Source organism: Vicugna pacos, chromosome 27 (assembly GCF_048564905.1).
Source record: "Vicugna pacos chromosome 27, VicPac4, whole genome shotgun sequence".
In the NCBI taxonomy this organism is placed as follows: domain Eukaryota; kingdom Metazoa; phylum Chordata; class Mammalia; order Artiodactyla; family Camelidae; genus Vicugna; species Vicugna pacos.
The window spans coordinates 1,822,367-1,835,589 of NC_133013.1; the positions used below are offsets into that span (position 1 = coordinate 1,822,367).

The window sequence follows — 13,223 nt, forward strand, 5'->3', positions numbered from 1 at the left end:
GAGCTTCCAGCACTCTGACAAAAGCAGCGCCTTCACAACAGGCAGCCCCTTTGGGCAGGACAGCCCTCCTCGCCACCACCCCAGCTCCACGGGAGCTGGCCCGGCGCCGACCAGGAACACGCAGAAGGGACGGACGTGAAAAGCTCGTCCTCCACACGTGCAATCAGAGCCGCACCTGGGTCACCGCTCTGCCTCCAGGACCCTGCCTGGCCCTCTCCCCCCCCCAACGAAGTAATCTCCTCCGACCTGCAGGGGCTTCCCCTGGGCGCAAAGTGCACTGGGGAGCTGGGCACCCCGGAGTCCTGCGGGGGAGCTGCCCAAGAGCTCCTGAAGGGACAACGCTGCCCACAGGAGGTAGTCACGCTCCGCTACAATCACCGCTATCCTCAGGGACGTCTGGGTTTTCAGTGCGCTACGAAGCGCGCACTACTTGTGTCCTTCGGCAAACTCAAGTGGGATGTCTGGATCCCACAACTGACACCTAAAGGACCCTACTAGCCCGGGCACAAAATCCCGCGGCGTGTCATGCTGACGCACAGGAGCAGCTCTGACAGCTTCCAGGGCAGGGCAGGCCCGACCAGGCGCAGGGGTGGGGAGCACGACGGGAGGACGCTGCTGCGCGTCGCAATTCCCCTGCAGGGAAGTAGGCCTCTTCACTGCGGGCTCTTTCCCTGCAAGCCTCTATTTCTTACTACAAAAGCAACATCTACCCAGAGTACACCTGGACGCAGCGGGCCAGGCACATCTCCGTCCCGAGAACAGACGGTCACGGGTTCTGACATTTATCCCACACCAAACAGGTAGACTCAAAGCTGCACAAAGCACACAGGACAAAGCTGGAGGGAGGGCTTTGCCCCTTTCTCAGTTACGAGGATTTCAATGGGCATGCTAAACAGGAGAATCACCTGGCCTCAGCAAGGGAACAAGTCAAACGAGTGACGACACAGGACTCTGCCTCAGTGACCCAGGAGCAACCCCAGGTGCAGGTCGTCAGGAAGGAGTCAGCAGAGCCAGGAGAAGCCAGTGTGGAGCGAGGGCTCACCCTCCGCACGCTATCTCGAGAAACCCACAGCCAAAGTCTGCGGTCCTCGGCTTCTGAGCACTCCCTCGTGGCTTAGGCAGGCACCCGCCAAGGTGACGGGCTCCAGGGACAAGCAGCCCACTGGCCCCTGGGGAGATTGAATTTGAAAGCGAACGACACTCCAGACCCGTCACAGGACACACAGTCTGGAGATGAGGGCGGGAATGGCTTCCGGGAAAACAGGAAGCTCACCTTTCCCAGGACGACGTCCAACGGAGCACGGCCACCCCACTTACCTGGGCCTCCGGGGCCGCCGCAGGCGGGCGGGAGCTGCCGGCCAATGCCAGGGCCGGGCCAGGTCCTACGTGGGCTGAAAACCACAGAAGGGATGGAGGATTAGGCTCGCCTGCGAAGACTTTGCTGAAGCCACACAAAACCTGGTGAGCCTTCCTTCCCCGTATCCCACTCGTCCCCGCATCAGACCGAGTGGGAGACAGGTCTCGTGACCCTGAGGGAGACACCACAGGCCACGGGTTCAGGTGTCTCTTCCATAGCCGATCAACGGCCGTGGAAGGTCAGGGCTCCACACGCTGCAGACAATGGCAGGGGTGGGCTTCTCCTTCGGGGAGCCCGGAACGTGCTCCCTGTTGAAGGCCCGTGTGCAGAACTGACACGCCTGCCTTCTGTCACAGGCCTCTTACTCCGTAGCACTCTACAAGGGACACCTCCTCCCCAGGGCAGGATTGGGGAGGGTAAGACGCGGTCCATCAATTGCGTCCGCTATGGCACCAGGGGAGCACGGCCGAGAGCCCAGTCAGGGTGGCCCATGCCCTGGGAGGGACCTGGACAGCGATCTGCCCTTCTCCTGCAGTGACGCAAGGAACAAACAGAGGAATCTACGCTTTCATCTTACCAAGTGGAGTATCCGGTACAGGAGAGCGAGGCTGGACAGGGCCCAATGGGGGCCCAGCTGGTGGTGGCCACACGGGGCGGTCCTTGCAAAGGCCGGGATGCTGCAAGGTAACCTGCAGGGCAGAAGGGAGAGCCGTGTCAGGTGACAGAAACGGAGCGACCACCGACAAATGCCGAAACCCAACGCATCAGCTGTCGGCACCGGGCACCCTCCCCACACCCCGCCGGGTGCCCACCCAGCAGCACAGTGCCCCACGCTCCACCCAGCCCTCTGGGGCCTGCAGCCGGCAGCCCGGGCCGCGCAGCAGGACACGGGGGGACAACAATGGCACCACACGACGCCCCCGCTGTCGCCCAGTGGACGAAGCCAAGGGTCCTGCCTGCGAGGATGCACACAGAGCTTCCAGCACTCTGACAAAAGCAGCGCCTTCACAACAGGCAGCCCCTTTGGGCAGGACAGCCCTCCTCGCCACCACCCCAGCTCCACGGGAGCTGGCCCGGCGCCGAACAGGAACACGCAGAAGGGACGGACGTGAAAAGCTCGTCCTCCACACGTGCAATCAGAGCCGCACCTGGGTCACCGCTCTGCCTCCAGGACCGTGCCTGGCCCTCTCCCCCCCCCCCCAACGAAGTAATCTCCTCCGACCTGCAGGGGCTTCCCCTGGGCGCAAAGTGCACTGGGGAGCTGGGCACCCCGGAGTCCTGCGGGGGAGCTGCCCAAGAGCTCCTGAAGGGTCAACGCTGCCCACAGGTGGTAGTCACGCTCCGCTACAATCACCGCTATCCTCAGGGACGTCTGGGTTTTCAGTGCGCTACGAAGCGCGCACTACTTGTGTACTTCGGCAAACTCAAGTGGGATGTCTGGATCCCACAACTGACACCAAAAGGACCCTACTAGCCCGGGCACAAAATCCCGCGGCGTGTCATGCTGACGCACAGGAGCAGCTCTGACAGCTTCCAGGGCAGGGCAGGCCCGACCAGGCGCAGGGGTGGGGAGCACGACGGGAGGACGCTGCTGCGCGTCGCAATTCCCCTGCAGGGAAGTAGGCCTCTTCACTGCGGGCTCTTTCCCTGCAAGCCTCTATTTCTTACTACAAAAGCAACATCTACCCAGAGTACACCTGGACGCAGCGGGCCAGGCACATCTCCGTCCCGAGAACAGACGGTCACGGGTTCTGACATTTATCCCACACCAAACAGGTAGACTCAAAGCTGCACAAAGCACACAGGACAAAGCTGGAGGGAGGGCTTTGCCCCTTTCTCAGTTACGAGGATTTCAATGGGCATGCTAAACAGGAGAATCACCTGGCCTCAGCAAGGGAACAAGTCAAACGAGTGACGACACAGGACTCTGCCTCAGTGACCCAGGAGCAACCCCAGGTGCAGGTCGTCAGGAAGGAGTCAGCAGAGCCAGGAGAAGCCAGTGTGGAGCGAGGGCTCACCCTCCGCACGCTATCTCGAGAAACCCACAGCCAAAGTCTGCGGTCCTCGGCTTCTGAGCACTCCCTCGTGGCTTAGGCAGGCACCCGCCAAGGTGACGGGCTCCAGGGACAAGCAGCCCACTGGCCCCTGGGGAGATTGAATTTGAAAGCGAACGACACTCCAGACCCGTCACAGGACACACAGTCTGGAGATGAGGGCGGGAATGGCTTCCGGGAAAACAGGAAGCTCACCTTTCCCAGGACGACGTCCAACGGAGCACGGCCACCCCACTTACCTGGGCCTCCGGGGCCGCCGCAGGCGGGCGGGAGCTGCCGGCCAATGCCGGGGCCGGGCCAGGTCCTACGTGGGCTGAAAACCACAGAAGGGATGGAGGATTAGGCTCGCCTGCGAAGACTTTGCTGAAGCCACACAAAACCTGGTGAGCCTTCCTTCCCCGTATCCCACTCGTCCCCGCATCAGACCGAGTGGGAGACAGGTCTCGTGACCCTGAGGGAGACACCACAGGCCACGGGTTCAGGTGTCTCTTCCATAGCCGATCAACGGCCGTGGAAGGTCAGGGCTCCACACACTGCAGACAATGGCAGGGGTGGGCTTCTCCTTCGGGGAGCCCGGAACGTGCTCCCTGTTGAAGGCCCGTGTGCAGAACTGACACGCCTGCCTTCTGTCACAGGCCTCTTACTCCGTAGCACTCTACAAGGGACACCTCCTCCCCAGGGCAGGATTGGGGAGGGTAAGACGCGGTCCATCAATTGCGTCCGCTATGGCACCAGGGGAGCACGGCCGAGAGCCCAGTCAGGGTGGCCCATGCCCTGGGAGGGACCTGGAGAGCGATCTGCCCTTCTCCTGCAGTGACGCAAGGAACAAACAGAGGAATCTCCGCTTTCATCTTACCAAGTGGAGTATCCGGTACAGGAGAGCGAGGCTGGACAGGGCCCAATGGGGGCCCAGCTGGTGGTGGCCACACGGGCCGGTCCTTGCAAAGGCCGGGATGCTGCAAGGTAACCTGCAGGGCAGAAGGGAGAGCCGTGTCAGGCGACAGAAACGGAGCGACCACCGACAAATGCCGAAACCCAACGCATCAGCTGTCGGCACCGGGCACCCTCCCCACACCCCGCCGGGTGCCCACCCAGCAGCACAGTGCCCCACGCTCCACTCAGCCCTCTGGGGCCTGCAGCCGGCAGCCCGGGCCGCGCAGCAGGACACGGGGGGACAACAATGGCACCACACGACGCCCCCGCTGTCGCCCAGTGGACGAAGCCAAGGGTCCTGCCTGCGAGGATGCACACAGAGCTTCCAGCACTCTGACAAAAGCAGCGCCTTCACAACAGGCAGCCCCTTTGGGCAGGACAGCCCTCCTCGCCACCACCCCAGCACCACGGGAGCTGGCCCGGCGCCGACCAGGAACACGCAGAAGGGACGGACGTGAAAAGCTCGTCCTCCACACGTGCAATCAGAGCCGCACCTGGGTCACCGCTCTGCCTCCAGGACCCTGCCTGGCCCTCTCCTCCCCCCCCCCCACGAAGTAATCTCCTCCGACCTGCAGGGGCTTCCCCTGGGCGCAAAGTGCACTGGGGAGCTGGGCACCCCGGAGTCCTGCGGGGGAGCTGCCCAAGTGCTCCTGAAGGGACAACGCTGCCCACAGGAGGTAGTCACGCTCCGCTACAATCACCGCTATCCTCAGGGACGTCTGGGTTTTCAGTGCGCTACGAAGCGCGCACTACTTGTGTCCTTCGGCAAACTCAAGTGGGATGTCTGGATCCCACAACTGACACCAAAAGGACCCTACTAGCCCGGGCGCAAAATCCCGCGGCGTGTCATGCTGACGCACAGGAGCAGCTCTGACAGCTTCCAGGGCAGGGCAGGCCCGACCAGGCGCAGGGGTGGGGAGCACGACGGGAGGACGCTGCTGCGCGTCGCAATTCCCCTGCAGGGAAGTAGGCCTCTTCACTGCGGGCTCTTTCCCTGCAAGCCTCTATTTCTTACTACAAAAGCAACATCTACCCAGAGTACACCTGGACGCAGCGGGCCAGGCACATCTCCGTCCCGAGAACAGACGGGCACGGGTTCTGACATTTATCCCACACCAAACAGGTAGACTCAAAGCTGCACAAAGCACACAGGACAAAGCTGGAGGGAGGGCTTTGCCCCTTTCTCAGTTACGAGGATTTCAATGGGCATGCTAAACAGGAGAATCACCTGGCCTCAGCAAGGGAACAAGTCAAACGAGTGACGACACAGGACTCTGCCTCAGTGACCCAGGAGCAACCCCAGGTGCAGGTCGTCAGGAAGGAGTCAGCAGAGCCAGGAGAAGCCAGTGTGGAGCGAGGGCTCACCCTCCGCACGCTATCTCGAGAAACCCACAGCCAAAGTCTGCGGTCCTCGGCTTCTGAGCACTCCCTCGTGGCTTAGGCAGGCACCTGCCAAGGTGACGGGCTCCAGGGACAAGCAGCCCACTGGCCCCTGGGGAGATTGAATTTGAAAGCGAACGACACTCCAGACCCGTCACAGGACACACAGTCTGGAGATGAGGGCGGGAATGGCTTCCGGGAAAACAGGAAGCTCACCTTTCCCAGGACGACGTCCAACGGAGCACGGCCACCCCACTTACCTGGGCCTCCGGGGCCGCCGCAGGCGGGCGGGAGCTGCCGGCCAATGCCGGGGCCGGGCCAGGTCCTACGTGGGCTGAAAACCACAGAAGGGATGGAGGATTAGGCTCGCCTGCGAAGACTTTGCTGAAGCCACACAAAACCTGGTGAGCCTTCCTTCCCCGTATCCCACTCGTCCCCGCATCAGACCGAGTGGGAGACAGGTCTCGTGACCCTGAGGGAGACACCACAGGCCACGGGTTCAGGTGTCTCTTCCATAGCCGATCAACGGCCGTGGAAGGTCAGGGCTCCACACGCTGCAGACAATGGCAGGGGTGGGCTTCTCCTTCGGGGAGCCCGGAACGTGCTCCCTGTTGAAGGCCCGTGTGCAGAACTGACACGCCTGCCTTCTGTCACAGGCCTCTTACTCCGTAGCACTCTACAAGAGACACCTCCTCCCCAGGGCAGGATGGGGGAGGGGAAGACGCGGTCCATCAATTGCGTCCCCTAAGGCACCAGGGGAGCACGGCCGAGAGCCCAGTCAGGGTGGCCCATGCCCTGGGAGGGACCTGGAGAGCGATCTGCCCTTCTCCTGCAGTGACGCAAGGAACAAACAGAGGAATCTACGCTTTCATCTTACCAAGTGGAGTATCCGGTACAGGAGAGCGAGGCTGGACAGGGCCCAATGGGGGCCCAGCTGGTGGTGGCCACACGGGGCGGTCCTTGCAAAGGCCGGGATGCTGCAAGGTAACCTGCAGGGCAGAAGGGAGAGCCGTGTCAGGTGACAGAAACGGAGCGACCACCGACAAATGCCGAAACCCAACGCATCAGCTGTCGGCACCGGGCACCCTCCCCACACCCCGCCGGGTGCCCACCCAGCAGCACAGTGCCCCACGCTCCACCCAGCCCTCTGGGGCCTGCAGCCGGCAGCCCGGGCCGCGCAGCAGGACACGGGGGGACAACAATGGCACCACACGACGCCCCCGCTGTCGCCCAGTGGACGAAGCCAAGGGTCCTGCCTGCGAGGATGCACACAGAGCTTCCAGCACTCTGACAAAAGCAGCGCCTTCACAACAGGCAGCCCCTTTGGGCAGGACAGCCCTCCTCGCCACCACCCCAGCTCCACGGGAGCTGGCCCGGCGCCGACCAGGAACACGCAGAAGGGACGGACGTGAAAAGCTCGTCCTCCACACGTGCAATCAGAGCCGCACCTGGGTCACCGCTCTGCCTCCAGGACCCTGCCTGGCCCTCCCCCCCCCCCCAACGAAGTAATCTCCTCCGACCTGCAGGGGCTTCCCCTGGGCGCAAAGTGCACTGGGGAGCTGGGCACCCCGGAGTCCTGCGGGGGAGCTGCCCAAGAGCTCCTGAAGGGTCAACGCTGCCCACAGGTGGTAGTCACGCTCCGCTACAATCACCGCTATCCTCAGGGACGTCTGGGTTTTCAGTGCGCTACGAAGCGCGCACTACTTGTGTACTTCGGCAAACTCAAGTGGGATGTCTGGATCCCACAACTGACACCAAAAGGACCCTACTAGCCCGGGCACAAAATCCCGCGGCGTGTCATGCTGACGCACAGGAGCAGCTCTGACAGCTTCCAGGGCAGGGCAGGCCCGACCAGGCGCAGGGGTGGGGAGCACGACGGGAGGACGCTGCTGCGCGTCGCAATTCCCCTGCAGGGAAGTAGGCCTCTTCACTGCGGGCTCTTTCCCTGCAAGCCTCTATTTCTTACTACAAAAGCAACATCTACCCAGAGTACACCTGGACGCAGCGGGCCAGGCACATCTCCGTCCCGAGAACAGACGGGCACGGGTTCTGACATTTATCCCACACCAAACAGGTAGACTCAAAGCTGCACAAAGCACACAGGACAAAGCTGGAGGGAGGGCTTTGCCCCTTTCTCAGTTACGAGGATTTCAATGGGCATGCTAAACAGGAGAATCACCTGGCCTCAGCAAGGGAACAAGTCAAACGAGTGACGACACAGGACTCTGCCTCAGTGACCCAGGAGCAACCCCAGGTGCAGGTCATCAGGAAGGAGTCAGCAGAGCCAGGAGAAGCCAGTGTGGAGCGAGGGCTCACCCTCCGCACGCTATCTCGAGAAACCCACAGCCAAAGTCTGCGGTCCTCGGCTTCTGAGCACTCCCTCGTGGCTTAGGCAGGCACCCGCCAAGGTGACGGGCTCCAGGGACAAGCAGCCCACTGGCCCCTGGGGAGATTGAATTTGAAAGCGAACGACACTCCACACCCGTCACAGGACACACAGTCTGGAGATGAGGGCGGGAATGGCTTCCGGGAAAACAGGAAGCTCACCTTTCCCAGGACGACGTCCAACGGAGCACGGCCACCCCACTTACCTGGGCCTCCGGGGCCGCCGCAGGCGGGCGGGAGCTGCCGGCCAATGCCGGGGCCGGGCCAGGTCCTACGTGGGCTGAAAACCACAGAAGGGATGGAGGATTAGGCTCGCCTGCGAAGACTTTGCTGAAGCCACACAAAACCTGGTGAGCCTTCCTTCCCCGTATCCCACTCGTCCCCGCATCAGACCGAGTGGGAGACAGGTCTCGTGACCCTGAGGGAGACACCACAGGCCACGGGTTCAGGTGTCTCTTCCATAGCCGATCAACGGCCGTGGAAGGTCAGGGCTCCACACGCTGCAGACAATGGCAGGGGTGGGCTTCTCCTTCGGGGAGCCCGGAACGTGCTCCCTGTTGAAGGCCCGTGTGCAGAACTGACACGCCTGCCTTCTGTCACAGGCCTCTTACTCCGTAGCACTCTACAAGAGACACCTCCTCCCCAGGGCAGGATGGGGGAGGGGAAGACGCGGTCCATCAATTGCGTCCCCTAAGGCACCAGGGGAGCACGGCCGAGAGCCCAGTCAGGGTGGCCCATGCCCTGGGAGGGACCTGGAGAGCGATCTGCCCTTCTCCTGCAGTGACGCAAGGAACAAACAGAGGAATCTACGCTTTCATCTTACCAAGTGGAGTATCCGGTACAGGAGAGCGAGGCTGGACAGGGCCCAATGGGGGCCCAGCTGGTGGTGGCCACACGGGGCGGTCCTTGCAAAGGCCGGGATGCTGCAAGGTAACCTGCAGGGCAGAAGGGAGAGCCGTGTCAGGTGACAGAAACGGAGCGACCACCGACAAATGCCGAAACCCAACGCATCAGCTGTCGGCACCGGGCACCCTCCCCACACCCCGCCGGGTGCCCACCCAGCAGCACAGTGCCCCACGCTCCACCCAGCCCTCTGGGGCCTGCAGCCGGCAGCCCGGGCCGCGCAGCAGGACACGGGGGGACAACAATGGCACCACACGACGCCCCCGCTGTCGCCCAGTGGACGAAGCCAAGGGTCCTGCCTGCGAGGATGCACACAGAGCTTCCAGCACTCTGACAAAAGCAGCGCCTTCACAACAGGCAGCCCCTTTGGGCAGGACAGCCCTCCTCGCCACCACACCAGCTCCACGGGAGCTGGCCCGGCGCCGACCAGGAACACGCAGAAGGGACGGACGTGAAAAGCTCGTCCTCCACACGTGCAATCAGAGCCGCACCTGGGTCACCGCTCTGCCTCCAGGACCCTGCCTGGCCCTCCCCCCCCCCCCCAACGAAGTAATCTCCTCCGACCTGCAGGGGCTTCCCCTGGGCGCAAAGTGCACTGGGGAGCTGGGCACCCCGGAGTCCTGCGGGGGAGCTGCCCAAGAGCTCCTGAAGGGTCAACGCTGCCCACAGGTGGTAGTCACGCTCCGCTACAATCACCGCTATCCTCAGGGACGTCTGGGTTTTCAGTGCGCTACGAAGCGCGCACTACTTGTGTACTTCGGCAAACTCAAGTGGGATGTCTGGATCCCACAACTGACACCAAAAGGACCCTACTAGCCCGGGCACAAAATCCCGCGGCGTGTCATGCTGACGCACAGGAGCAGCTCTGACAGCTTCCAGGGCAGGGCAGGCCCGACCAGGCGCAGGGGTGGGGAGCACGACGGGAGGACGCTGCTGCGCGTCGCAATTCCCCTGCAGGGAAGTAGGCCTCTTCACTGCGGGCTCTTTCCCTGCAAGCCTCTATTTCTTACTACAAAAGCAACATCTACCCAGAGTACACCTGGACGCAGCGGGCCAGGCACATCTCCGTCCCGAGAACAGACGGGCACGGGTTCTGACATTTATCCCACACCAAACAGGTAGACTCAAAGCTGCACAAAGCACACAGGACAAAGCTGGAGGGAGGGCTTTGCCCCTTTCTCAGTTACGAGGATTTCAATGGGCATGCTAAACAGGAGAATCACCTGGCCTCAGCAAGGGAACAAGTCAAACGAGTGACGACACAGGACTCTGCCTCAGTGACCCAGGAGCAACCCCAGGTGCAGGTCGTCAGGAAGGAGTCAGCAGAGCCAGGAGAAGCCAGTGTGGAGCGAGGGCTCACCCTCCGCACGCTATCTCGAGAAACCCACAGCCAAAGTCTGCGGTCCTCGGCTTCTGAGCACTCCCTCGTGGCTTAGGCAGGCACCTGCCAAGGTGACGGGCTCCAGGGACAAGCAGCCCACTGGCCCCTGGGGAGATTGAATTTGAAAGCGAACGACACTCCAGACCCGTCACAGGACACACAGTCTGGAGATGAGGGCGGGAATGGCTTCCGGGAAAACAGGAAGCTCACCTTTCCCAGGACGACGTCCAACGGAGCACGGCCACCCCACTTACCTGGGCCTCCGGGGCCGCCGCAGGCGGGCGGGAGCTGCCGGCCAATGCCGGGGCCGGGCCAGGTCCTACGTGGGCTGAAAACCACAGAAGGGATGGAGGATTAGGCTCGCCTGCGAAGACTTTGCTGAAGCCACACAAAACCTGGTGAGCCTTCCTTCCCCGTATCCCACTCGTCCCCGCATCAGACCGAGTGGGAGACAGGTCTCGTGACCCTGAGGGAGACACCACAGGCCACGGGTTCAGGTGTCTCTTCCATAGCCGATCAACGGCCGTGGAAGGTCAGGGCTCCACACGCTGCAGACAATGGCAGGGGTGGGCTTCTCCTTCGGGGAGCCCGGAACGTGCTCCCTGTTGAAGGCCCGTGTGCAGAACTGACACGCCTGCCTTCTGTCACAGGCCTCTTACTCCGTAGCACTCTACAAGGGACACCTCCTCCCCAGGGCAGGATTGGGGAGGGGAAGACGCGGTCCATCAATTGCGTCCGCTATGGCACCAGGGGAGCACGGCCGAGAGCCCAGTCAGGGTGGCCCATGCCCTGGGAGGGACCTGGAGAGCGATCTGCCCTTCTCCTGCAGTGACGCAAGGAACAAACAGAGGAATCTACGCTTTCATCTTACCAAGTGGAGTATCCGGTACAGGAGAGCGAGGCTGGACAGGGCCCAATGGGGGCCCAGCTGGTGGTGGCCACACGGGCCGGTCCTTGCAAAGGCCGGGATGCTGCAAGGTAACCTGCAGGGCAGAAGGGAGAGCCGTGTCAGGCGACAGAAACGGAGCGACCACCGACAAATGCCGAAACCCAACGCATCAGCTGTCGGCACCGGGCACCCTCCCCACACCCTTCCGGGTGCCCACCCAGCAGCACAGTGCCCCGCGCTCCACCCAGCCCTCTGGGGCCTGCAGCCAGCACCCCGGGCCGCGCAGCAGGACACGGGGGGACAACAATGGCACCACACGACGCCCCCGCTGTCGCCCAGTGGACGAAGCCAAGGGTCCTGCCTGCGAGGATGCACACAGAGCTTCCAGCACTCTGACAAAAGCAGCGCCTTCACAACAGGCAGCCCCTTTGGGCAGGACAGCCCTCCTCGCCACCACCCCAGCTCCACGGGAGCTGGCCCGGCGCCGACCAGGAACACGCAGAAGGGACGGACGTGAAAAGCTCGTCCTCCACACGTGCAATCAGAGCCGCACCTGGGTCACCGCTCTGCCTCCAGGACCCTGCCTGGCCCTCTCCTCCCCCCCCCCCACGAAGTAATCTCCTCCGACCTGCAGGGGCTTCCCCTGGGCGCAAAGTGCACTGGGGAGCTGGGCACCCCGGAGTCCTGCGGGGGAGCTGCCCAAGTGCTCCTGAAGGGACAACGCTGCCCACAGGAGGTAGTCACGCTCCGCTACAATCACCGCTATCCTCAGGGACGTCTGGGTTTTCAGTGCGCTACGAAGCGCGCACTACTTGTGTCCTTCGGCAAACTCAAGTGGGATGTCTGGATCCCACAACTGACACCAAAAGGACCCTACTAGCCCGGGCGCAAAATCCCGCGGCGTGTCATGCTGACGCACAGGAGCAGCTCTGACAGCTTCCAGGGCAGGGCAGGCCCGACCAGGCGCAGGGGTGGGGAGCACGACGGGAGGACGCTGCTGCGCGTCGCAATTCCCCTGCAGGGAAGTAGGCCTCTTCACTGCGGGCTCTTTCCCTGCAAGCCTCTATTTCTTACTACAAAAGCAACATCTACCCAGAGTACACCTGGACGCAGCGGGCCAGGCACATCTCCGTCCCGAGAACAGACGGTCACGGGTTCTGACATTTATCCCACACCAAACAGGTAGACTCAAAGCTGCACAAAGCACACAGGACAAAGCTGGAGGGAGGGCTTTGCCCCTTTCTCAGTTACGAGGATTTCAATGGGCATGCTAAACAGGAGAATCACCTGGCCTCAGCAAGGGAACAAGTCAAACGAGTGACGACACAGGACTCTGCCTCAGTGACCCAGGAGCAACCCCAGGTGCAGGTCGTCAGGAAGGAGTCAGCAGAGCCAGGAGAAGCCAGTGTGGAGCGAGGGCTCACCCTCCGCACGCTATCTCGAGAAACCCACAGCCAAAGTCTGCGGTCATCGGCTTCTGAGCACTCCCTCGTGGCTTAGGCAGGCACCCGCCAAGGTGACGGGCTCCAGGGACAAGCAGCCCACTGGCCCCTGGGGAGATTGAATTTGAAAGCGAACGACACTCCAGACCCGTCACAGGACACACAGTCTGGAGATGAGGGCGGGAATGGCTTCCGGGAAAACAGGAAGCTCACCTTTCCCAGGACGACGTCCAACGGAGCACGGCCACCCCACTTACCTGGGCCTCCGGGGCCGCCGCAGGCGGGCGGGAGCTGCCGGCCAATGCCGGGGCCGGGCCAGGTCCTACGTGGGCTGAAAACCACAGAAGGGATGGAGGATTAGGCTCGCCTGCGAAGACTTTGCTGAAGCCACACAAAACCTGGTGAGCCTTCCTTCCCCGTATCCCACTCGTCCCCGCATCAGACCGAGTGGGAGACAGGTCTCGTGACCCTGAGGGAGACACCACAGGCCACGGGTTCA

The 13,223-nt window shown here is 62.6% G+C and overlaps 1 protein-coding gene across 1 annotated transcript in view; it reads right to left on the minus strand.

Moving 5' to 3' along the window:
* The window catches only part of LOC140689642 (uncharacterized), a 227,539-nt gene that overhangs the window by 110,059 nt on the left and 104,257 nt on the right, over positions 1-13,223 (minus strand). The gene's annotated exons all lie outside the window — the stretch shown is intronic.